The following is a 23886-nucleotide window of genomic DNA, read 5'->3' as shown; positions in this document are numbered from 1 at the left end:
TATCATATAATTGCTTGTTTACTTGTTTATTGTCTTCCTCCCCCACCTCAACAAGAAAGCATGTTCCACGTGGCAGGCTTTGTTTGTTCCTTGGTACGTCTCCAGCTCCTGGAACAAGGCCTGGCATACAGTGGAAACTCAATATAGATTTGTTTAATAAATAAATGCATGCTCAGTTGTCTTTCTTTTTCTTTGCGAGGAATCATGGACTCTTGTCGTTAATTCACCACTTGGAACTGTGGTGAATTATTTGTTTTGAAAGGCATTGTTTTAACTCAAAGTATTAACCAGAAAAATATACTAACTTCCATCCCTTTCCATTCTAATTTTAAGTGCCTGTTTGCTGCAGCTCCATTCAAGGTAGCAAGATCCCCTATGTCAAATAGAAATACCAGGGCTTGATCTCTAAAGCTTTTATGGTCTGTTCTGCCTGTCATTGCCAGGTCCAGTCCTCTCTTGCTGCAGTTTAACCTGGGAGTTCTTAACATGGACATGGTGAGTCTCAACGAAAGTAATGGGTGGGATTCAGGGACCTCAAGAATCTCCGGAAATAGAGCCAGAATTGGGTGTACATATTTCTGGATTATGCAGAAATCTCCTCCAGAGGTTAAGAATTCATCAAATAGTGGTGGTTATCACTCTTCCCCATGCTTTCATCCACTCCTTGTTGCTCTTTATAGGGCAGAGATTGGAGGAGTAGCAGAGGCTGAACTTCTCCCTTCTCTTCCTTAGAAGGGTGTAATAACCTGAGAAAAGTACAGTCACTGGGAAAGTTGACTATAAATACTAAAGAATGAAAACCTAGATCAATCTAGCTGTTCAACTCTCTTCCCAGCTGCCTCCAGTTCTTTATGGAATGGTATGCCATGTACATTCACACATATTGAAGTCTGTTCGTCCATCCATCTGTTCATCCATCTTTCCATCCACCCATCCATCCGACTGTCCGTCCATCCATCTGCCCATTCATCCATCCACACATCTGTCCATCCACCCATCTGCCCATCTATCCATCCACCCATCCATTCACCTACCTGTCAGTCCATCTATCCATCCATCCATCCATCCATCCATCCATCCATCCATCCATCCACCCATCCACCCATCCATCCACCCATCCACCCATCCATCCAAAAAATTTCCCACAGCATGTCATTGTCAAATGAGTGAGACATACTCTGCTTTTTCTTCTTTTCTTTTCTTTTCTTTTCCTTTTCTTTCTTTCTTTCTTTCTTTCTTTCTTTCTTTCTTTCTTGCTTGCTTTCTTGCTTTCTTGCTTTCTTGCTTTCTTCCTTCCTTCCTTCCTTCCTTCCTTCTTTCCTCCCTCCCTCTTTCTTTCTTTCTTTCTTTCTTTCTTTCTTTCTTTCTTTCTTTCTTTCTTTCTTTCTTTCTTTCTTTTTTTGCTTTCTGATCCCAGTGACATAATGCCACTTACAAATACACTGTTGGTATGTCTTTCTTCCATGTTACCTTTAGTGCAATTCTAATCTTGGATATTAAGAATAATGTCTCCAGCCAGTAATGATTCCATAGCATTGTTCCACATGCTTTGGGACATGGTTAATATTCACTGGTCAAAGTGGAAATGAAAAGAAGATACTTGTTTCTTCTTGGAATGAAAGTAACTTTATTTTTCCTGTTTAATGAAGTAATGATTGATATAAAATTCACACTTTACTAAAGATAAAATAGTCAATTGAAATCAATTCTAGTCTTGCCTGGAGGCCATCCATCACTAGTGATATTTTGGTATGTTTATTTTCATTTTTTTCAGTTCCCACACACACCTATATGCATTTAGTTAGAAAAGGGTGGATTATACTGAAGATGATATTTTGGAGTTTGCTTTGCCATTTCATATATAATGGGCGTGTTTTATTAAATATACATTTGCGTTATTATTTTATGGCTATAGAGAGTTTCATATATTGACAAAAACAATTTTTAAAATCCTCATAATAAAAATTATTTTTAAAAATTTATTTTTTTTATTTTATTATTTTTTTATTTTATTTATTTATTTGACAGAGATAGAGACAGGCATCGAGAGAGGGAACACAAGCAGGGGGAGTGGGAGAGGAAGAAGCAGGCTCATAGCAGAAGAGCCTGATGTGGGGCTCGATCCCAGATTGCCAGGATCACGCCCTGAGCCGAAGGCAGACGCTTAACCGCTGTGCCACCCAGGCGCCCCTAAAAATTTATTTTTATTATTTTTTAAAGTAGGCTGCACGCCAAACTTGGGGCTTGAACTCATGACCCTGACATCAGGCGTCACATCCTCTACTGACTGAGACAGCCAGGCAACCCTCCCCCCCAAATTTTTAAAAATAACTTCTGAAAAATTTGCCTAATGAAAGAAAAACCCTTCCATTGATGGACGTTGGGATCATTCCCTCCCCCCATTATTATAAACAGTATTGGGGAAACATCCTTGTAAAAATACCCATATACACTTGTCTGAATATTTCTGTAGGATATAGTCTGGGTTTTGGTGTTTTTTTTTTTTTTCTGTAAAATATCAGTTGCTTGGATAATCTCTAAGGTTACTTCTATCGCAGAATCCACATTGTGGAAGATATCTTAAGCTGTAGTTTGATTTTCTTATTTTTGTATAAACATACCTTACATGTCCCAGATAAAAAAAGGTGTATGCAATTTTTTAAGGCTTTTGTTTGTTTGCTGTTTTTTGTTTTGTTTTTTAAAGTAGCCTTCATGCCCAACCTGGTGCTTGAACTCATGACCCTGAGATCAAGAGTCACATGCTCCACCAACTGAGCCAGCCAGGCACTCCTGTTTGGTATGTATGTATGTGTGTATGTATGTATTTAAAGATTTTATTTATTTACTTGAGAGAGAGAGAGAGCATGAGCAGGGGGAGAGGCAGAGGGAGGAAGAAGCACATTCTCTGCTGAGCAGGGAGCCTGATGCTTGATCCCAGTCCCCTGGGATCATGACCTGAACTGAAGGCAGACACTTAACCAACTGAGCCACCCAGGTGCCCCTTTTTTAAAGTAAAAAAATAATAATAATTAAAATAAAAGAAACCCAAATTTTTAGAGATCACTAGAGATTCCCTTAGTAGTATGTTTTATTACTAAATTATTACAGTCACCAGTTAATCTTTTCACCTAGTTTAAACCTGATATTGTTGTAAATTTATTTAACTAATTTCATTCATCAGTGAGGCCTCTCTGTATCCTCTCTGGGAGAATAAAGTTCTTTATATATACTTTCAAGGTTTAACAGTTCAATTTTTCTTTTCTCCTGTAAATGTAATTCTAGGTCTTGAAGAAGAGAGGAGATGAATTGGTAAAATTCTTGGAATTATAAAGAGCGTTAGTAGGTTTTCTGCCTAAATTAAGGGAAATTATACACAACAACTGGACTATACTCTTCATTGTTCATGTCACGAAAGACAGAGGAAGGCTAACCGGCTGTTCTAGATTAAGACGAACTAAAGAGAGGCACCAGCCAAATGCAATACATGATCAAAGGTTTGATCCTGAATTCTGGATTGGGGTAAGATACTGTAAAGGACATTGTTGGGCCAGTTGGCAAAGTTTGAATAGGGACTGTATATGCTAAAAATTCCTGAATTTAGTTGTGTTGTTATGTAAAAAAGTCCCCGTTCCCATGAGATACACGCTGAAGTATTTAGGGGTAAAAGGGAATGACTGCTGTTTATTTTCAAATGGTCCAGAAAAAATACATACAACTGTGTAGATAGAAAGAGAGTGGTGAGCAAACATGGCAACGTGTTAACAATTGATGCATCAGGGTGAAGGGTCCACAGGAGTCCTTATACCATTCTTGCAACTCCTGTAAGTTTGGATGGTTTCAAAATGAAACGCAAAAGGGAAAAAAAAATCCATCAGAGCACCATTTTCTTTTCTTTTAAGAGGAACTTTTTCACATTCTATGTATTAGGCTCCTGTTTGTAATCTGCAGGGTGTGATCAAAGACAATTATAGCTGTAAAATTTTAGTCAAATGTTAAGATGAAGTCTCTTCCTGCATTTATGTTTCACACCAAATTTTCTTTTTCTTTTTAAGTTTATTTATTTATTTAAGTAATCTCTACCCCTGATGTGGGGCTCGAACTTATGACCTTGAGATCAAGAGTCACTCACTCCTCCAACTGAGCCAGCCAGGTGTCCCACCCATCAAATTTTCTATACACTGAAAGGCAGTCAAGGAGAATGTCAAAATACAAAAAAAATTAAAAAGACAAAGACGCTTAACTGTAAAAGGAAGAATGAGTCACTGTTTTTCTCAGCAGTTTTTTTAACTTACTATGAAAAACTTAAACCTCAAGAAAAATAGAATAGTAAAATAAACACCTATATGTATATCCATAACCTAGAGTTAACAATTGTCAGCATATTGTCACATATGCTCTATTATTATTTTTTGCTAACATATTTCATTTATGTATTAGTTTTTTGCTAACATATTTTATTTTTTTAGATTTTATTTATGATTTGTCAGAGAGAGAGAGCATAAACAGGGGGAGTGGCAGGCAGAAGGAGAAGCAGGCTCCCTGATGAGCAAGGATTCCCTTGTGGGACTCAGTCCCAAAACCCTGGGATCATGACCTGAGCCCAAGGCAGACACTTAACCTACTGAGCCACCAGGGCGTCCCAGTAATATATTTTAAAGATGTCATGAGGAAGCTCTAAAAACAAGAACGTTTTTCTTTATAAGTACAATACCATCATCATCCCTGCCAAGATTAACAATAATTCCTTAATGTTACCTAATGCCTAGTCTATATTCAAAATTTCGCATTTGATCCCAAATGTGCCTTTCATTGATTCATTCAAATCAGGATCCCATCAAGGACCATAGATTGCACTTAGTGTGTATTTTAAGTCTCTTTTCATCTAAAACTGACTTCTTCCTTTCTCTGGGTGGTAACTTTTTTCCTCTTGTGACCAGTAAATATAATGGAGGGCGGGGGGGGGGCGGGCGGGGAGATGATGAATAAGGAGTTTGAATAGTGCCGAGTCTTTATAGATTACATGGGCTCATCATACAGAAGTATTTAATTTAAAAACCAGGGATGCTTTTATCTCTTGGAGACAAAGTGGGTACCGTTTTGAGTAGTTTACCATCTCCTTGAGCCTCACTGTTCTCATCTGTATAATGGGGATGATCACCCTTGTCCTGTCTCTTGCACAGGTGTGTTAGGAGGGTCAAACAAGACAGAGCGTGTGAAAGCATTCTCTTCACGAATACGCACGTGTCAGTCAGCACGGCTTTATTATTTTCTCCAGCAGACTGAGCTAGCATGAGACTTTAAATGCAGTTCAAGGCAGGGGGGACAAAGGAAGAAAAGTTCTGTTATGACCCGTTCATTCTCTGTTCCCCTTTCCCCTCAAAGTCCAAACCCCAAGCCTAAATCCACGGTAATAACCTTTAAAACCAAAGTTGGAACTCTGGGCGGTGGGTTCCCCGCTCCCCCTCTGAGCAGCTGCAGGGCAAGGAAGCGAGCGGCGGCGGGCGGAGCGCGGCTGGGGCAGCAGGGCGCTGCTGGCACAAACAGCCGGGCCCTCGGCCCTCGCACCCACGCCCTTTCCGCCCTCCGTGCGTCAGCGCCCCAGCTCCGCGCTGCTGACAGTGTTATTTCCTGTGGCAACCCAAGTGCAGAGGACGGGAGGGTGAGTGGCGGTGCTGTCGCACTGGTGACACCTAGGGTCTGGCTCCGGGAAACGCCTTCGCTTCGCTGCCTGGCCTTGACCTGCCAGCTGTTCTGTGGGTCTGAGCAGCCCCTGTCCGAGGGGCGCTGTTGGAACGTGGGACGCGCTGCGCCTCGGGTCGCCCCTCGTGCGGCCATCTACTGCTTCTCCTGTGAAACTGAGCTCTTCTGTCTGTCGTGGTCGAAGCCCTTTAGCTGTTCACACGAGACAGACTTTAGGGGCCATGGGATCTCTGTGCTGCAAGGGACGTCAAGGTCATGGACTCCAGCACGCGACCACTAAAAGCGAAATGTCCTTCACACTATTGCTTACAGGCAGTTAATGAAGTGGTTAAGGGCAGGACTTCTGGGTTGAAATTTCTGGCACCTTCTAGTGGTTATCCTGTCACACAAACCACTTAGCTGCTCCTTAGTTCCCTCATCTGTAAAAATGTGGCTAACAGTATCTACCTCATAGGGTTGGGAGGATCAGCAGAATTCATAAATATCTATAATCACACACAGCAGTTCCTGGCGCGTCGGAAGCATTATGTAAGTGTTGCTGTTTGCACGTAGCTGGGTAGCCTCTGCATAAGCACCTCCAGAGATGGAGAACTCCCCAGCTTATGAAGCAAGCCGTTGAACCGTTGGTCCGTTTCAGCTATCATAGGCAGCTCCTTATATTTTACCGACTGGGGGCAGTGCCAGAATATATCGGGTCCTGTGGGAGACGTTTTGCATCTAGTGTGTTCTATCTCTGTGGAATTATTTATCTCCAATTTTGTTGATTTACATGTGACAGAATTGAAGACCAGAGGATTTGGGAAGCTTGCCTAGAGTCAAACCGTGATTAAACGTTCCAGTCAGAATTTGAACTTGGTCCTCTCGGGCTCCAGTACCTTCAAAAATTGGAAGATAACTCATTTTTCCATGGAGACTTCAGTTTCTCACAGTGGTTGGCACATCATAAATCCTCAAATGGTAGGAATTATCATTAATTTATATTAATACTTCATACGTTGCCATGCTCTTTTGAACCATCCGTTCCTTCTTCTTTTTTTTGCCCTCTTGCCGTGGCGTGCCGCTTACAGCCTTTTTCCTTTGCTTGATTTTACCTGTTTAAAATGTCAGTAGAGTGGTCTTGCCTCTGGACACCTGTGTCCCACAGAAACAATGAGAAACATTTGACGAGGGTCCCCTTTGAAGTTACTTTCACCTATAGTACAGAAACTTTCAAAGCCAGAATTCAGTCCCTTAGTGGTTCTGAGAAGAACTTCTCTTACTGCATATTCTCTAGATGATGCTTCTTCCTGAAGACTCAGCATAATTGTATGTCAGTCATTTCTTGTAGCCCTCCATCAGGTGCTTCACGGTAGCCTCTTCGTACACATGTCAGGATGGAGTGCTTCTGAGGCCATCTGTGCCATTTTGGAAAGCTATTCATTCATTCATTCATTCATTCATTCATTCATTCAACAAATATTTATTGGGAGCTGAGAGCTGTTGCCAAGTACTGAGCTGGGAAATGGAGCTACATTGGAAAGTATAAACAGCAACTTCTTCATAAGGTTGAACCAAATTCTGCATCCCTTGATTTTTTACCTATTGATAGTGCTTCTGCCCCCTGAGCAACAGAACAACATTAATTTCTGGTCCTCATGATAACCCTTCCTATACTTGAAGATAGTTTCTGGTTGCCTGTGTAAGATTTTTTTTTCTACAAGCTTTCCTTGTAAAGATACTATTTTCTTTAATATTGGGAGGTGACCCAAAGGTGATGAAAAAAGTGGGTCTTATATACTTTCCTGAGCCTCAGTTTTGCTACTGTGAAATGAGGATAATTGTACACAACAGTGGTTGAAAATCTGAGAGACTGTGTTACTTGTCTGAAATACACTAAGTATATGTGTGTATTAGTGTATATTAACATTAAGGGGCACCTCAGTGGCTCAGTCGGTTAAGCGTCTGCCTTTCGGTTAAGCATCTACCTTCTGCTCAGGTCATGATCTCAGGGTCCTGGGATTGAGCCCCACATCAGGCTCCCTGCTCAGCAGGGAGTCTGCTTCTCCCTCTCCCTCTGCCATTCCCCCTGCTTGTGCTCTCTCTTTCTGTCAAATAAATAAAATCTTAAAAAAAAAATAACATTAAATAAATTTATTTTTATTTTTTAAAGATTTTTATTTATTTATTTGAGAGAGAGAGAGAGCATGAGTGGGGGAGGAGCAGAGGGAGAAAGACAAGCAGACTCTGAATTGAGCACGGAGCCCAAGGCAGGACTGGATCCCACGACCCTGGGATCATGACTTGAGCTGAAATCCAGTCAGACGTTTAACTGACTGAGCCACCCAGGTGCCCCAGTAACATTAAATAACTTTAACCGAATGCATATATGTACCAGGTGCTCTTCTAAACGCTTCACATTTTTCAACTCATATACTGTCATAATAACTCTGTAGGGGTGTGTACTACGATTAGTCCCATTTTACAGATAAGGAAACGGAGGCCCAGAGAGCTGAAGTAAGTCACCCAAAGGCACACGCAAGTAGGTGCTATTGCTGAGAGTTGATCTGAAACAGTGTGGCTCTAGGAGCCTTGCTTATTAAGTGTCTCTCATTGGTAGCCATTTTTGTATCAGTGAGACAGAGAGAGGAACAAGACTTGAACGGTTCAGAAGGTGAACAGGAGCTTACCGACTGAACTTAGAGCCCGATCTTTGACCTGTGGTATCACCTACTGCTTTAAATAATTTCCTACAGTTTGAAATTCAGTCTCTCAGGTTCACAGTCTGGCCTCAGAGGGGGCTTCCTCTCCTCTGACAGCAGTGCCCCCTCTCTTCAGCCCCCTCCTCCCACGTGCTGCTTCTCTCTGTCCCTCATTGTGTGCTTCTTGCCCGCAGGTACTAGTTTTTTTTCCTCAGCACGTCCGTTGTTACTTTCTTACAATGGTTCAAGCTGTAGCTTACAAACGTTTTTTCATTTAAGTGCGGTTGTCTTGGTATAGTTTACTTTCTAGCTATTGACCACCCTACATCAGTCTGCTAAACTGGGAAATCATACGTTCAACTCAAATCACAAACAAAGGGGTAATTTCCTTAACCTATACAGAGCTTTTACAAATCAATGACAAGGACAACAGCCCAGTAGAAAAACAAGCAAAGGGTATGAATAGACAAGTCACAGAAGAGGAACTACAGATGACTCTCGTATATGTGAAAGGACCCTCATCCTTGATTATGATTAGACAAATACATGCCAAAGGGATGGTATTTTTTCCTATGGCAAAGATAGGTGCATATCTATATCTATGTCTGTATTTATATCTATTTATCTACATATGTGCTGATATATGCTGCTGGTGAGAGATATTCTCATGATTGATCTTGGGAAAATACACGGGCATAGCCTCTACGAAAGACTGACAATTATTTATCAAAGTCATAAATACATACACCTTTCATGTAGATCCACATTTCTCTCTCTCTCTTTTTTAAGGTTTTATTTATTTATTTGACAGAGAGAGAGACAGCCAGTGAGAGAGGGAACACAAGCAGGGGGAGTGGGAGAGGAAGAAGCAGGGTCCCAGCCGAGGAGCCTGATGGGGGGCTCGATCCTAGGACTCTGAGATCATGCCCTGAGCCGAAGGCAGAGGCTTAACGACTGAGCCACCCAGGCGCCCCTATAATGTATTTTTCTTTTCAAATTTTTGTTCTCAGAGTTAACATCCTTTAGATCTTAACTACCACTGTCTTTGTATTCCCTGACCACATGATCTTAAATACCCCTTTCCCCACCTCAACCCCCAAAACTTGTGCAAATGCTTTTGAAGCCTCTGCTTACATCACTCCACCATTGTTGCATTGGCCAAAGCAAGTCACATGGCCAAGTCCAGAGCTAGTGTGGGAAGGGACCTCACAAGAGCATGGATACTGGGAGCATGGGTTATTGAGGGCCATCAATGTCTTCTGTCCCACTCGTCATTCATAATTCTGTTTAAGTCCTTTAAAGAATTTATCACAATCCGTATTATCATTTGCTTACTGGTTTACTTGTCAATTTCCTTTGATGAGAGAGAGGAACTCCTACAGAAGTGTATTGGCCGTATTGTCTTACCGCCAGAATCTGTCAGTGTTTGGCACATTGGCCAACAATAAATATTTGTTGAATAAATAACTGAGCTCTGAGTTTCCTAAGCTGTATTCAGCTCATTTACACAAGAAAACCTGTGTTGATGTGACCATGGAAAGGGCTGAAATTCCTCTCTCCATTTTTAAGCACTTATAGTACATTTTTATTTATTTGTTAATTTTTAGACTAATCTCTACACCCAGTGTGGGGCTTGAACTCATGACCCCACGTCCTCCACCAACTGAGCCATCCAGCATCCCCCCACCTTAGTAGTGCATTTTAACAGTTTTCTGAAAACAATGCCTCCATTTAAAGTTGCAGTAATTTCTTACATCCAAATGGAACATAAAATCAGATTTTTCTACTTTTGTCATTTCTCCATTGTACTCTCAGAAACTTGGGAAATATTTGATGACCTTTGTTAGTTTATAATATTTCAAGATGTAATCTTTTTACTGTGGCAATGTAAAATTTACCATTTTTAAGTGTCAGTTTCAATGGTATTAAACATATTCCTATTGTACAACCACCGCCGCCAGTCATCTTTGCAACTTTTTCATCTTCCCAAACTGAAACTCTGTATCTACTAAAGATGAACAATGCCGCTCTCCTCTAGCCCCTGGCAACCACCATTCTACTTTCTGTCCTTGTGAATTTGATTACTCTAGGCGCCTCATGTAAGTGGAATCATACGGTCTTTGTCCTTTGCCTCAAGTAATCTTGATTGTCTTTCAAAATAGTTTCATGTTCATTTCTTTATTTTTATTTTACTTTTATTTTTTTAAAGATTTTATTTATTCATTTGAGAGAGAGAGACAGCCAGCAAGAGAGGGAACAAACACAAGCAGGGGGAGTGGGAGAGGAAGAAGCAGGCTCCCACTGGAGGAGCCTGATGCAGGGCTCGATCCCAGAATGCTGGGATCAGGCCCTGAGCCGAAGGCAGATGCTTAACGACTGAGCCACCCAGGCGTCCCTCACATTCATTTCTTTAGAGAGGAATGTGGACATATCGCAGAAGAGATTTGTAGAATTGCGGTAGACTGAGAGTAACTTCTAACAAGTTCTTCACTGCGGACTTTCAAATCATTGGTGACTTCAAGTTTCCTGAACAGCTGTTTTGTCATCCAGATGCCCCTGAGACTGTAGGGATCTATTTTTTTTTTTTATTCTATGTTAGTTTTTAATTGTAACTATGGGAAATTCAGAGAGCTTTTTTTTTTTTTTTTTGCATGGAGCTTAATCTGGAGTCTGAACTCCTGACTTTGAGATCAAGACTTGAGCTGAGATCCAGAGCTGGACGCTTGACCATCTTGAGCCACTGAGGTGTCCCGGACCTTTTATACAATATACTTTGGGGAATTTGACAGCTATGAATTTATGCAGGTAAGGTGCTCCTAATTTTGCTTCTCCTTTCTAATTCTGCTTCTTTGATGAATACACAGGATTCTTAATCTTTCAGGGTACAGTGGGCTTATGCTTCTTTGTTGGTAGCCTGGAAGGGAGGAACAGGAAGGAAGGGATAAAACCCAGGAGATAATGCATGACTTCGGGATGTCGGTATTATTTATTTATTTTATTAAAAAAACTTAAAAAAAATTTTTTTTTATTTTTTAGTAGGCGGTATGCCCAACATGGGCCTTGAACTTACAACCCCTAAATCAAGAGTCACATGCTCCACACACTGAGCTGGCCAGGTGCCCCAGAATGTTGGTGTTATTTTAAATTATGTAGTTTATGCATAATCAACTTTCTCAATTCTTGTGCTAATTTGTTACTTAAAATCTCTCAGTACACATCCATTTGTGAATATAACAAAAAGATAATACATTTCTCATGTGTATTTCTTCAGTTTGCATTTATCATCTAATCCTCATACAGCAAACCTATAAGATAATGGTGAAAATACTGCATATACCTTAGACATGGTAAAAGAAAATCTTCATACAAAATACGTTATAGGAGCAGCTTTATTCTAGCTGAGTGACCTCAGACAACCTACTTCCCTTCTCAGGGACAGTGTCTTTGGTTGTGAAAGACATTCTAGGTGTTGGTTCACCACCAACAAAGCAAAACCACTTATATAGAGATAGTATATAACTTAAATTGATTTTGTGCATATTTTATATATATTGCATAGGAATCAGAATGGAATGTCACTTTTTAAGAGTAGAAGGCTGTGTTTTCAGATGAGAAAAAGACAAGAGGTTTCATTCCTATGTACCCAACAGATCTAGGAGGCTGATAAATAAATATTTCTTCTCTCTCTGAAAAGACTGTGTCAGAGTTTTAGCTTTATCAGAATTGCTTACATCATACTTTAAAGCAAGGATCCAGAGAGTTTAACTGGAAACATACAGTCTTCACGACAAGCTGATGAAGTGTGAGAATGAGGTTGGTTGGATGCAAGGACATAAAGAAAGAAAAGATGGTTTTGTAGACACTCAGCTGGACCCCAGTGGAGAAAGGTCACACTAACATTCCGTAATGTTATTGCATTCGGTCAATGAGGGAAAATTCTTCTAAGACTTTTAATTAAGGTGAGGATGGCAAACAGCATATCAACACCTTCCTGGAGGAGCATTAGTCACCTGGAGAATCATTTCCACACCCAAACACCAAATATAGCCAGGAACAAGGATGAACAGAAAAACGAGATTTGAAAACGATGTGTTCAGACCCTTATAGAATGAAACACTGTTTGTAGGAATTAATTTCTAATAGCCTGGTGGTGGGGGGGGGGAAACAGAGGGGAAGGGTGGCTGGTAGTCAAGGGAGGTTATGCCTGCAAAGGCTTTGGAGCTGGAGCGTAGGAAGCAAGGAGGGGCATTAAAACACTGAACGCTGAGGTGTACAAGTTCTTTCCAGGTCATGGTGTTTGATCCTCTCCCCTCTACTGAAGGGCTCTGTGGACTCCTTTGTCATCAATACTGCCCTAGACCCTTAGGATTTAAAAACAAATGAGGGTTGGGTGCCTGACTGGCTCGGTCAGAAGAGCATGCGATCTTGATCTCAGGGTGGTGAGTTCGAGTCCCACGTTGGGTGTAGAGATTACATACATACATAAATAAATTTATTTATTTATTTATTTATTTATTTATTTATTTATTTATTTATTTAAAAAATGAGGCTCCATCTTGAATCTGATTCTTCAGGTGTCCAGTCTGCCAGCTGCAAGGAAGCAGGCAGGATGGGGATGGCTGGGGATAAGAAGTACTTAACCATCACGACGTGGTGCTGGTAGGGTGTAACAGATGTGTGTATAGAGCCATTGGAGCTGAGGGGAGGCCCTGACTGACCCTAGAATGTTCACAAAGAGGGTCACATTTGATCTAGTTTTCAGGAGGTAAAGGGACAGTGGTAAGTGTGGGAAGGGATGTGCCAGCCAGGAGAACTGGCATTTCAGAGAGATGGGGAAAGGATGTGTGTACAGAGCCAGAAAGGCTGAAAGAATAAGGCATGTTGGAGTGTGGCCATTGTTCCTCACCATTAAAAAGAAAGTTCCAGCTTCCTTTAGATCGTGTTCACTGTATGTTTTCATGGCCTTGACCTCCAGCCTGTATCTTAGAGCACTCAGTTTCCAATCCCCACCAAAAAAGTCATTGTGAGTGTAACCTGATATAAGATTCTAATTTAGCCAATCATGGAAGGCTAAAGAAGAGAGGGCCGGAGGCACTGAGTGCTTATGAAGTGTGTGGCTACGCCCTTTATAGCGTTATCATAGTTAGCCCTCATAACAACTGCATGGACTAGGTACTATCATTCATTCATTTATTCATTCATTCATCCATTCAAAGTAAGCTCTATGCCAAATGTGGGCCTCGAACTTACAACTCCAAGATCAAGAGTCACATGCTCTATTCACTGAGCCAACCAGGTGCCCCTATTCCCATTTTTTTAAAGGATTTTATTTATTTGAGGGAGAGAGTGTGAGCATGCAAGTGGGGGGAGCAGCAGAGGGGGAAGTAGTGGGAGAAGGAGACTCCCCACTGAGCAGGGAGCCCAGTGCGGGACTCAATCCCAGGACCCTGAGATCATGACCTGAGCTGAAGGCAGATGCTTAACTGACTGAGCAGGCCAGGTGCCCTGCCCCTATTCCCTTTTTTTTTTTTTTTTAAGATTTTATTTATTTATTCGACAGAGATAGAGACAGCCAGCGAGAGAGGGAACACAAGCAGGGGGAGTGGGAGAGGAAGAAGCAGGCTCATAGCGGAGAAGCCTGATGTGGGGCTCGATCCCATAACGCCGGAATCACGCCATGAGCCGAAGGCAGACGCTTAACCGCTGTGCCACCCAGGCGCCCCTCCTATTCCCATTTTTAGATGAAGACATAGGCACAGAGAGGCTGGGCATCTTGTCTGAAGTTATCCTGCAGGGATGGTTCTAATGCAGGCAGTGTGACCGAAGGGCCTCCACTCTTAGCCAAGGTGCTATTCTGCCTCAAGACTGTGAGCACTGCCACCACCAGGACAACAAACAACAAGGCATAATATGAGCATCTCACTTATCCTGGGGCTTTCCCTCCTCATCTGGAAAGGACAGAAAAACAGTGAGGGAGTAGGTGACTACCTACTTGTACTAGACTACCAGATCTGCCTTCAAGGGAGGACCAGTTCTGAGGGTTATTCATAGCCAGCCCTCTCCAGGACTGCCTAGGTCTGCCTGGGCTGCTGAGCTGCCTTTCCCAAGGTCATGCCACTTGCCAGGATGCACCACATCCAATGACCAGTTCAGGGGGCTATGTAAAGGTCCGGCGTCTAGGGGCAGTAATTCAGTAGGGCCATGCTGGCTCCTGTGCCTCCAGGGGAGGTTGGCTGAGCCCGTTGCTGGTTTCACATGGCAGCTCAACTTTTCCCTCTGTCCCATCCTGCTTCCTGTCCCTCCCTGCAAAGGTATTGACCTCATGGAGATTTTTTAATGAACATCTTGCCACTCTGTCTCAGAGCCTGCTTCCCTGGGAACCCAATCTGTAACAACATTAATTCCATTGACCAGAGAAGTCTGTGGCCTCTCACTTTGCGTCCAGTGTAACTTCCGTTCACATTACAGAACGTCCTCAGCTCACGTGGGTAAACCCACGATATGCTGAAAATATCATGTCAAAAATGCATTTAGGACACATAACCTACCGAACATGATAGCTTAGCCTGGCTCAGCTTAAACGTGCTCAGAACACCCACATTACCCTACAGTTGGGCCAAATCATCTAACACAAAGCCTATTTTATAACGAAGTGTTGAATATCTCCTGTAATGTATTGAGTACTGTGCTGAAAGTGAAAAACAGAATGGTTGTCTGGGTACAGAATGGTTGTGAGTGTATCGGTTGTTGACCCCCGTGATCGCTGGGCTGACCGAGACCTATGGGCTCCCTGTCTCTGCCAGGCATCACGAAAGAGTCTCATACCACTTCTGGCTGGACCAGGAAAAGATCCAACTTTGAAATTTGAAGTATAGTTTCTACTGAATGCGTTTCACATTTGCACCATCATAAAGCTGAACAATTAAGTCAAACCATCGGAAGCTGGGGACTGTCTGTATTCTCAAAACCATCTACCTTATTTTAAGAACCTTTGATTTTTTTATGTTTCCTGATAAACACCCAAGAACATAAGTTCTCAAAGGTCAGCCACACAAGGATTCAATGCCCCCTTCTGTGTTGATAAACTTTATTTTTTTATTAAAAAATTCTTTTTTAAGATTTTATTTTTAAGTAATCCTTACACCCAACATGGGGGTTGAACTTACAACCCTGAGATCAAGAGTCGCATACTCTACTGACTGAGCCAGCCAGGCACCCGCAAAAGGCTTTATTTAGAGCAGTTTTAGGTTCACAACAATAATGAGCAGAAGGTACGGAGTCTCCTACATCCCCTGCCCACCCCACCCTCCAGGCACAATATCCCCATATATCCATGTCCATTTCTTTTGATTTTGGCAATAGGTATAGGCTATGGAAGTAAGACCTCTTTAAACCCAAAACTTTGATTAAAATAGTTTATGTGAGTTTTTAATTGTTATTTTTAATGTTTGAATGGTTGGCAGACTTGGTTCCAATAGGCTCTTGCTATGGCAGGCTCTCTAGACTTTCTGAATCCTAGTGTCCTTGTGTCTGCAGTTGGAATAACAATTTTTGGGAGAATTAAACTACATAACATATTCAAACTCCAAGCAAAGTGCCTGCAACTTAACAAAGATTCAGAAAATGGGCATTTTAATGCAAAGTTGGCACTGCGCAGGCCAGAGGATGTATGTGTTTTCCATGGCTCCTGTAACACATTACTGTAAACTTGGTGGCTTAAAACAGCAGAAATGTATTCTCTCATGCTCCTGGAGTCCGGAAGTCTGAAATCACCCAGTGGGCAGGACCCCCCTCCTTCTGGAGGCTCTAGGGTAGAATCCTTCCTTGCCCCTTCTGGCTTCTGGCAGCTGCTGCCACTCCGTTCCTGTGGCTGCCTCTGCTTGCGTGCTCACATTGTCTTCCGACTGCCTCCCTTTTGTACGGATACATGCGATGGCACTTAGGGCCCACCCTGATAACCCAGGATCATCTCCCCAACTCAGGATCTTTAATTTAATCCCATCTGCAAAGACCCTGTTTCCGTATAAAGCAACACTTCTGGGTTCTAGTGATTAGGATCACAGGGTGACACATTTCCTATCCTGTCTTTATAAGGCATGGTCCTAAACATTTCACCTTTGATCACTAAAATAGTCCATTGTCCCTTCCTGTTTGTCATTCAAAACCATCTGTCTTTTTCTTTTCTTTTTTAAAAAGATTTTATTTATTTATTTGAGAGCGAGAAGGAGCAGGTAGGAGAGGCAGAGGGAGAAGGAGAAGCAGACTGCCCTTGCTGGGGAAGCCCCACATGGGGCTCCATCCCAGGACCGGGAGATCAGGGCCCCAGCTGAAGGCACCTGCATCTGCCTCACTCCAAGAACCTTCCTCCCTCTCCCAGAGGGACAGTGGCTCCCCAAGTTGGGTAGTTTCATTAAATTCTCAGCACTGGACCATGTTGCTATTGTGCAGGCATCTTTCCAAGGTCTTAATTAATTCGGGGATGTAGCACCGTTTCTCAAATTTACATACTCCAGGCACCTGTGATTCAGTAGGTTGTGTGAAGTTTGGGAATCCGAATTTTTCAAAGCTCCCCAGGGGATTCTTATCATCAGCCAAGATTTGGAAATTTTTTGATTTCTACAAACTCCTGCACCAGACTCGTGGAAATAGGGAATTCCCTTTCCCGCCTGCTGGGTGTGTCATTGTTACATGACTAAGGTTTTATTAAAAGGCGGGGGAGGGGGAGGAAGAGCGCCCCTGAAAAATGAACACCCCTATCTGTACAGTATTCACTGAAAGAGTTCCCTTTCGGGACAACTTCCAATTCCGGTTTAAACAGAGGATGACGACTGCCTGGATTTGGCAGTCCTGCTGCTGTCACTAGCTGGGGACCTCGTGGGTCTGACTGATGAAGCCCCGGCCGCGCCCTCGGCGGGAGCCAAGGCTTTTCCTCGATGGGGGCAGGTCCAGCGAGGGGCGGGGTGGTGGCGGCTGGGCTACTCCAGCCTGGGTGCGGGAGTCGGTAGAGAGGTCCATAGGCATCGGGGTGGGCGGGCTTGCTCAGAGCCACCCCTGCAAGCGGCAGCCAGTCCAGAGTGACGCGGGCAGGGGGCGTGGGGAAACAAAGTTATATTTATTCTGGCTGGAGAGCCGGGTGCCGGGACCGTTCTGCGCTGCCAGAGGAGCTGTCCCGAGTCCGAGAGCGGGCTGTTTCTTCGGAAAGGGCTGAGAACCCAGCGCCCACGGTTGGCCAGGTGGGGGCGGCCGTGGTGCGCTGGCCTGGCGCACAGAACATTTTCGCGAGTTATGGAAGTCCCTTTGGGGATGGCTCGGCTCAGAGTCTGGCTCTGGCGGGAGCGGTGAAGGCGCAGTGTCCAGCTCAGCCGTAGGGTGTTGGGGCGCAGTCAGGCTCAGCCGGGAGGCGATGGGGGCACAGTGTCTGGCTCAACCAGAACAGGATGGGGGAGAGCAGGCTCCACCAGGGAGTGATGGGGGCTCATTGTCAGGCTCGGTCGGGAGTGATGGGGGCTCACTGTCAGGTTCGGCCGGGGGGTGAGGCAGGCTTATTGTCAGGCTCGGCCTCGAGGTGCTGGGGGCGCCGGCTCAGGTTCAGGCTGGCCGGGTAGGAGTTTGCAGCCGCAGCCGGGGGGACGCGGTTCCCTGGCTCCGCGGCGGGAGGCGCTGAGCGCTGGGGTCCGGAGCTCCAGCGGAGCCGGGCGGCGGGAGGAGCCCAGCGCGGTCACCGCCTCCTCCGGCCGCAGGCTCCTCCTCTACCCCCGCCTCCTCCGTCTCGTCCGCCCGCCCGCCCAATCGGCAGCCCTCGGCCCAGCAGAGCCGGGTGGCTTGTCTGGCCGGCGGAGGCTGAGCGCGACCGTAGCGAGCCGCGGCGCCCGCCGACCAGGGACAAGCGCGACTCCCGGGACCCCCACTCTGCCCCGCGCTGCCGCCTCCTGCCATCGTCGCGGGGACGCTGGGGCGCGCGCCGCCAGGGCTGAGGTTCTCTTACTCCCGGAGGGGAAAGAGCGGAGAAAGCCGAGCGGCTGCTCCAGGAGCGAGCGCGCCGAGGCCCCTGCCCCCGAGGCTCGGGGCTGGAGGAGGAGGAGGCGGAGGCGGAGGGAAGTGCGCGTCATTCCCGGGAGGAGAGCGTTTCACCTCCAGGCAGAGGCTGCGGCTGCCAGTTGCATAAAAGCAGCGGCGGCCGCGGCGGCAGCGGCAGCGGCAGCAGGCGTGGGGCTCCAGGGGCTCTCTGGCCATGGAGAGCAGATCCGGACACGGGGACGCTAGGAGCTCGGCTCCGTCTCTTTGGACTGCGGTGTAGGCACCTGAAGTAGCCGACGCTAAGTGGGGGAGGGGAAGGTAAGCCGCGGAGGGGTTCCCCCCGCCCCGCCCCGCCTCCCCAGCTGCCAGCGGGGGCCAGTGCGAGGTCGCCGCCGGCGGCCCCGCGCACAGTCCCGGCTCCCGGCGGCCTGGCATTTAGGCATTTCTGCTGAAATGGAAAACATCCTCCCGCCCTCCCCCCGCGCTCCGCCGTTCCCGGTCTCTCTCCTCTCCGGATCCGGAGTAACCGGACTCCCCCGGAGTAAATCCTCTCCGTAAGAAAGGGTCTGGGGAACCGCGTCTTGATTTCTTTCTCTCCGTCTCTCTTTTCATTACGTTTACGGGGAAGGAAACAATGGACCTTTGAAAGTCGGTGTGAACAGCCTCAAACTTTCCGGAGAGTGTTGGGGTGGGGGGTGTAAACCCCACAGGAAGCCGACCACGGTGAAAGGTTGGTAGAATGTGCATTGCAGAGTCTCGGCGTCGGTGCGCGCGCGGATGCGTTTGGGGTGACCTTTGTCTACTATTCCCCTGGGTTGGTGAACCAACCCTTCAGACCTTACCCCGCTTTGTGTTGGTAAAAGTAAGGGGGGGGGTTAAAATGCTTGCAGCTTTCTTTACGGCTGGGGTAGTCTCAGCACTGGACCCCACTCCCAGCTTTACTTTGCAGAGTTGGGAGGTCTTGGCAAAGGAGGGGATCCCGTTCTGTGAGGATCCCGGAGTTAGTAGTTAATGCCAGTTGCTACATCCTTTGCAATAAAACCAAGGTCCCCATGTCCCTGGATGCTCTCTGCTGAGGGAGCGGAAACCACTCACTTAAATTCTCTGCCTAAGGTTAGGAAAACAGACTTCGATATACGTCTCCTTTCATCAACAGTCGGGGTTAATGATGGAGTGCTTAATAATTTTAAGAACTTTAATTCCGCACAGGAGCCACTTATTGGCTTGTGTCCACTCTCCTGGTTTCAGTGTGACAATGTGATGGGTTGTTGCATAATTGCATGTGTTGAGGGTGTGCACGCGTTGTTTTTGGGAGCCCTTACCAGGACAAAATGAGAATTTAGAGGCAGTGGGATGGAGGGAGATTTCACCTGAGCTGAGGGAGGCCTCAGCCCTCTGGGCAGCCAGACCTACCTGTTGGAAGTGGCTCTGTGTTAAAAATGCATTTCAAGTATTTAGCCTTAGGGTTCTTTGGTGGGCAAAAAGGAGCTCTTAATCTTTGACCCTTGAAGGAAGCTTGCTATTTTCAGAACTGGTCTGGGCATCATGCTCTGGTTATGTGCCTTTGATTAGCTATTCAAGGGCTCTTTTGGGTTTGCATTTCTTGGCAAAGCAGAAGAAAGTGCAGTGGGTACTTGTGCTTAGTAGACACTGGGTAGTACCTCCTGGTGTTGGGTCCTTTACCTTACAGTCACTCCCCTCACTTTCTGTGTACCTGCACTACAGGGTCAGAGTGTGTGGGGTGGAACTGGAAGTCTGCTCCTGGCTTTCAGTTATTCCACCTGATCCTGTTTTATCTGATGAATGTGTGTTTAAGCTCAGAAAATTAAGGTTAGAAGTGAATTTTGAGCCCTCACCTCCCTGTCTGCTTTAACAGCCTGTGCAGGAAGCCTAGGCGTGTGTGGACAGGGAGGTCCAATTAGTACATTCCTCCCTTGTGCTTGTTTAGGTTTTCTTGGTCACAGCGAATTTGTTTGAGTCCAGGCTCTTTTGTTGATCTAACCTGTAACCTACAGATTTTCCGAAGTCTCAGATTTCACAATAGGAAACCAGAATGGGACAACACCTCCTTCGTGTTCTAATGAACCTAGTCTAGCCTATTCCCAAGCTACCTTGGGAGTGGCGAGAAGACAGGCTTATAAAGGAAAGTAGTGGTGGGCCATTTCAGAAGTTGAAAGGCTACTAACCAGCTCTGCACCTCTGGGCCCGGTTCTGAATTTGAGAATGATGTGATGAGCCGCAGTGCAGAAAGAGAACACTGAAATGATTATTATTATTATTATTACTTTTTAAAGATTTTACTTATTTGACAGAGCAAGAGAGAGAGCACACAAGCAGGGAGAGCTGCAGGCAGAGGGAGAGGGAGAGGGAGAAGCAGGCCACCCGCAGAGCAGGGAGCCCGATATGGGACTTGATCCCAGGATCCTGGGATCATGATCCGAGCCAGAGGCAGACTCCCAACCAACTGAGCCACCCAGGTGCCCTGAAATTATTATTAAGTGCACAGTTTTATTTATTTTATTTTTTTTAAAGATTTTTTATTTATTTACTCGACAGAGATAGAGATAGCCAGCGAGACAGGGAACACAAGCAGGGGGATGGGAGAGGAAGAAGCAGGCTCCTAGTGGAGGAGCCTGATGTGGGGCTCAATCCCACAACGCAGGGATCACGCCCTGAGCCGAAGGCAGACGCTTAACCGCTATGCCACCCAGGCGCCCCTAAGTGCACAGTTTTAGATTCCCACGGGATACTGGCTGTAAATGTGTACTTTGTAAACTGCTATAAAATAGGATCTTGCATCATCCACCCACCCACCCACCACGCATTCAACTAACAATTCTTATTCACCTATCGAGTGTCAGGCACTTGGGAAGCAATCTGAATCCCCACCGTGTGCTTGTCGGTGGAGAGAGGGAGTTGGATGGAATGGTTCAAACTTGGAAGTCACAGGGAGCCAAGCTAATCTGTGCGGTGCCTTCCATCTATAAAGAAAGATGAGGCAGTCTCTGCTGTTGGAAGGAATGAGCCCAGGCTGGGGGAAAAGGAAATGAACAATTGGAGAAGGCCCGGTCAGTGTGTATGAGTGTTCGGAGCATGATGCATAGAAAGTTTTAAGAAGCCAGAGGAGGACCAGATTGGGAGTTGGCGGGGGCGGTGGGGAGGCATGGAAGCATTTTAGTGAAAAATAAAATTTTCTAAATCGGACAAAAATAATAGGGAGTGAACACGGGCATCAGTGGTACCATTTTTGAAATGTAAAGATTGGAGTACTTGAAGTCAGAATGGAGTTTAAAACAAGGCTCTGACATTTGCTAACCGTTTGCTGCTGGCCGGATCCCCCAGTTCTTTACATGTTGTTTGTTCATCTGTAAAATTCGTTTAAGAATAATTTGTTGAATTCTTTGTGGATTAACTTTGATTTAACTTGCTGCGTATATAAGAAAGTACCATACAGGTTAGTGCTGTTTGGTATCAAAAGGTACTTCCAGAATATGTTCTTTTCAGAATTTTTTAAGCTCCAGATCATAACTTAGTCTAACTGGTCTCAGTGGCAGATTTCTGTTTTGTTGACCCTTTCCGGAGCGTTCTGAATCTCAGCTTGAGTGCAGTTTTTCAGATGGTTATGTTGGTTATTGTCATAGGGCATTCCTCAACGTGTCCAGGCCTCTTCCCATCACAGCCACAGGAAATCTTTTCATTGCGTTTGGGTTGTGAGCACTCATTAGAAGGATGGGCTGACTTGTACAGTACCTCAATTGAGAGGGGCTTGTCTGGGTCTGTCCTGAAACTGCCACGTTCTTCTACCCTCTCTCTCAATCACGCTAGCCCTTCTGCTCTCCTCTCCCCTCACAAGATGAATATGGAAAAGGGAAAAGGAAGGAAAAGCCATACCGCTGCATTTTTGAGACCCTGGCAATGGCCCTGACTAGTTTTCTCCATTTGTAAAGAGGTACAATTTTCAAGGATGCTGTTAAAGGAAAAGGCTGTTCCCCCCGGAAGAACAGTTGCTATCTAGGTGAAACTTGAATCTACAAGCACTATTTGTTTTAATCTCCTTGCCTGATTCTCTGCTTGAAATGGACTTAAGCTCATCTGACATTTTAATAAATTGCGTTCGATAGAAATCCATACTCATATTTGAAACTAGCACGTTCAGTGTGATTTGGGGAGGAGGGGGTCAGTACGAATGTAAATCAGTTTTCAGGACATGTTGAATCTTAGCATGTAGTTTGAAAGGACTTTAAAAGTAATATTAAAATGAGGAAGTTGAGACCCAGAGAGGCTAACTAATTAGGTAAAGGTCATATAGTAAATTAATGGCTGAGCAGGGACAAGAACCCCTTTGTCCTTACTTCCAGTCAGCATTTTTTCCCCCTCTAATATACTCTAATTTGTTCCTGTTTGGTTTTGTTAGCAATTTAGTTATTTTAATGTTTTAATGGGGAAATAATTTGCATTTGGGCTTAGAAACCCATTGCACCCAAGTTTAAAGCAGACACTCCACCTTTTGTGTCTGGGAGGATTTACACATGATATGATGTACACAGTGGGGTGATGTTACTTGTAAGAAATTTCTGGCAAATAAGGAACTAAGTGTAAAAATAATGTTAGCTTTACTTGCATCTTTCACGAATAGTACACAAATGTAAAATATTGTAGAAGTGCACATTTTTTAAAAACAAGTTCCTGGAAACATTATTCAGATTTGTGTTGTGAATCATAGGATACAAGTGTATTAGAAATATGTTGGCATGGCCTTTTGTTTTCCCTGTTCTTGCTTTGGGAAGCCATTAATGTTGGTTGTCGGGAACTATGTTCGGCAAATATTTTATTGCATTCCTAAGATGTGCAAGGCTCTGTGCTGGTTGCTGTGAGCAGTACCAAGATGAAGGAAGCATAGGGTCCTTATGAAAATGCCTCTTTAAAAAAAATGGCACAGCCTGGGATGCTGCATATCACTGAAAACACGGACTTGCTATCTCCCATCAAATCTGTCTTTTCATCGATTAGGCAAATCTGTCTTGAAATTGTTAGTATTAGTCTAACCTTGTAGGCAGATTTGGAACGTGACATTTATTTTCATTACCTGGCCACAAGTGATCAACCTTTGATATTTACTTTATCAGGGCTCCACTTTCGTTTGGACAATAAGTAAAAGATTGACAGCACTTGGACGCTTTATATTATGAAAAGTTTGCCTCAGAGAGCTGGTAGCAGTCTTAGCTTTAATATAGTTTTTAAAATGGTGTTAACACTGCATAGAAGTGTGATTGGAACTTTGTTGCCTGAAAGGATTGCAATTTAAGACGATCCATGTTAAGCCACGGAGAAAAGAATTGTCCTCATTGACTCTGAGTTTGATATAAATATCTTAAAACATTTGAATATCCACCACAAGCCAGATGTTTTGGTCCTATCTAATTATGAAGTCTCTCCGAGGAGTGAAATTATTATTGATTTGGGGGCTCCTGCCTAATTGTTGGCTCGCACT

At 44.6% G+C, this 23886-nt stretch overlaps 1 protein-coding gene and 1 long non-coding RNA gene across 5 annotated transcripts in view; both read left to right on the top strand.

The window, feature by feature from the left end:
- Window positions 1–2567: 2567 nt before the first annotated feature.
- LOC123776476 (uncharacterized) lies at window positions 2568–7775 on the top strand. Its single transcript, XR_015722909.1, has 3 exons — window positions 2568–2797; window positions 3283–3519; window positions 6479–7775. It is a non-coding gene; the product is annotated as an uncharacterized LOC123776476 (long non-coding RNA).
- A 10397-nt stretch (window positions 7776–18172) lies between these two features.
- The window catches only part of CEMIP2 (cell migration inducing hyaluronidase 2), a 125402-nt gene continuing 119688 nt past the window's right edge, over window positions 18173–23886 (top strand). For all 4 annotated transcript variants that reach the window (XM_087858782.1, XM_087858783.1, XM_045772616.2 and 1 more), the window contains exon 1: window positions 18173–18713. The gene's annotated coding sequence lies outside the window, so the exon portion shown is untranslated. The remainder of the gene's footprint in view (window positions 18714–23886) is intronic.

Source organism: Ursus americanus, chromosome 34 (assembly GCF_024610735.1).
Source record: "Ursus americanus isolate L20-20 chromosome 34, mUrsAme1.1.p, whole genome shotgun sequence".
NCBI classification, from domain to species: domain Eukaryota; kingdom Metazoa; phylum Chordata; class Mammalia; order Carnivora; family Ursidae; genus Ursus; species Ursus americanus.
The sequence above is the reverse complement of the archived record's forward strand: the minus strand, read 5'-3'. Positions and strand labels throughout refer to the sequence as shown.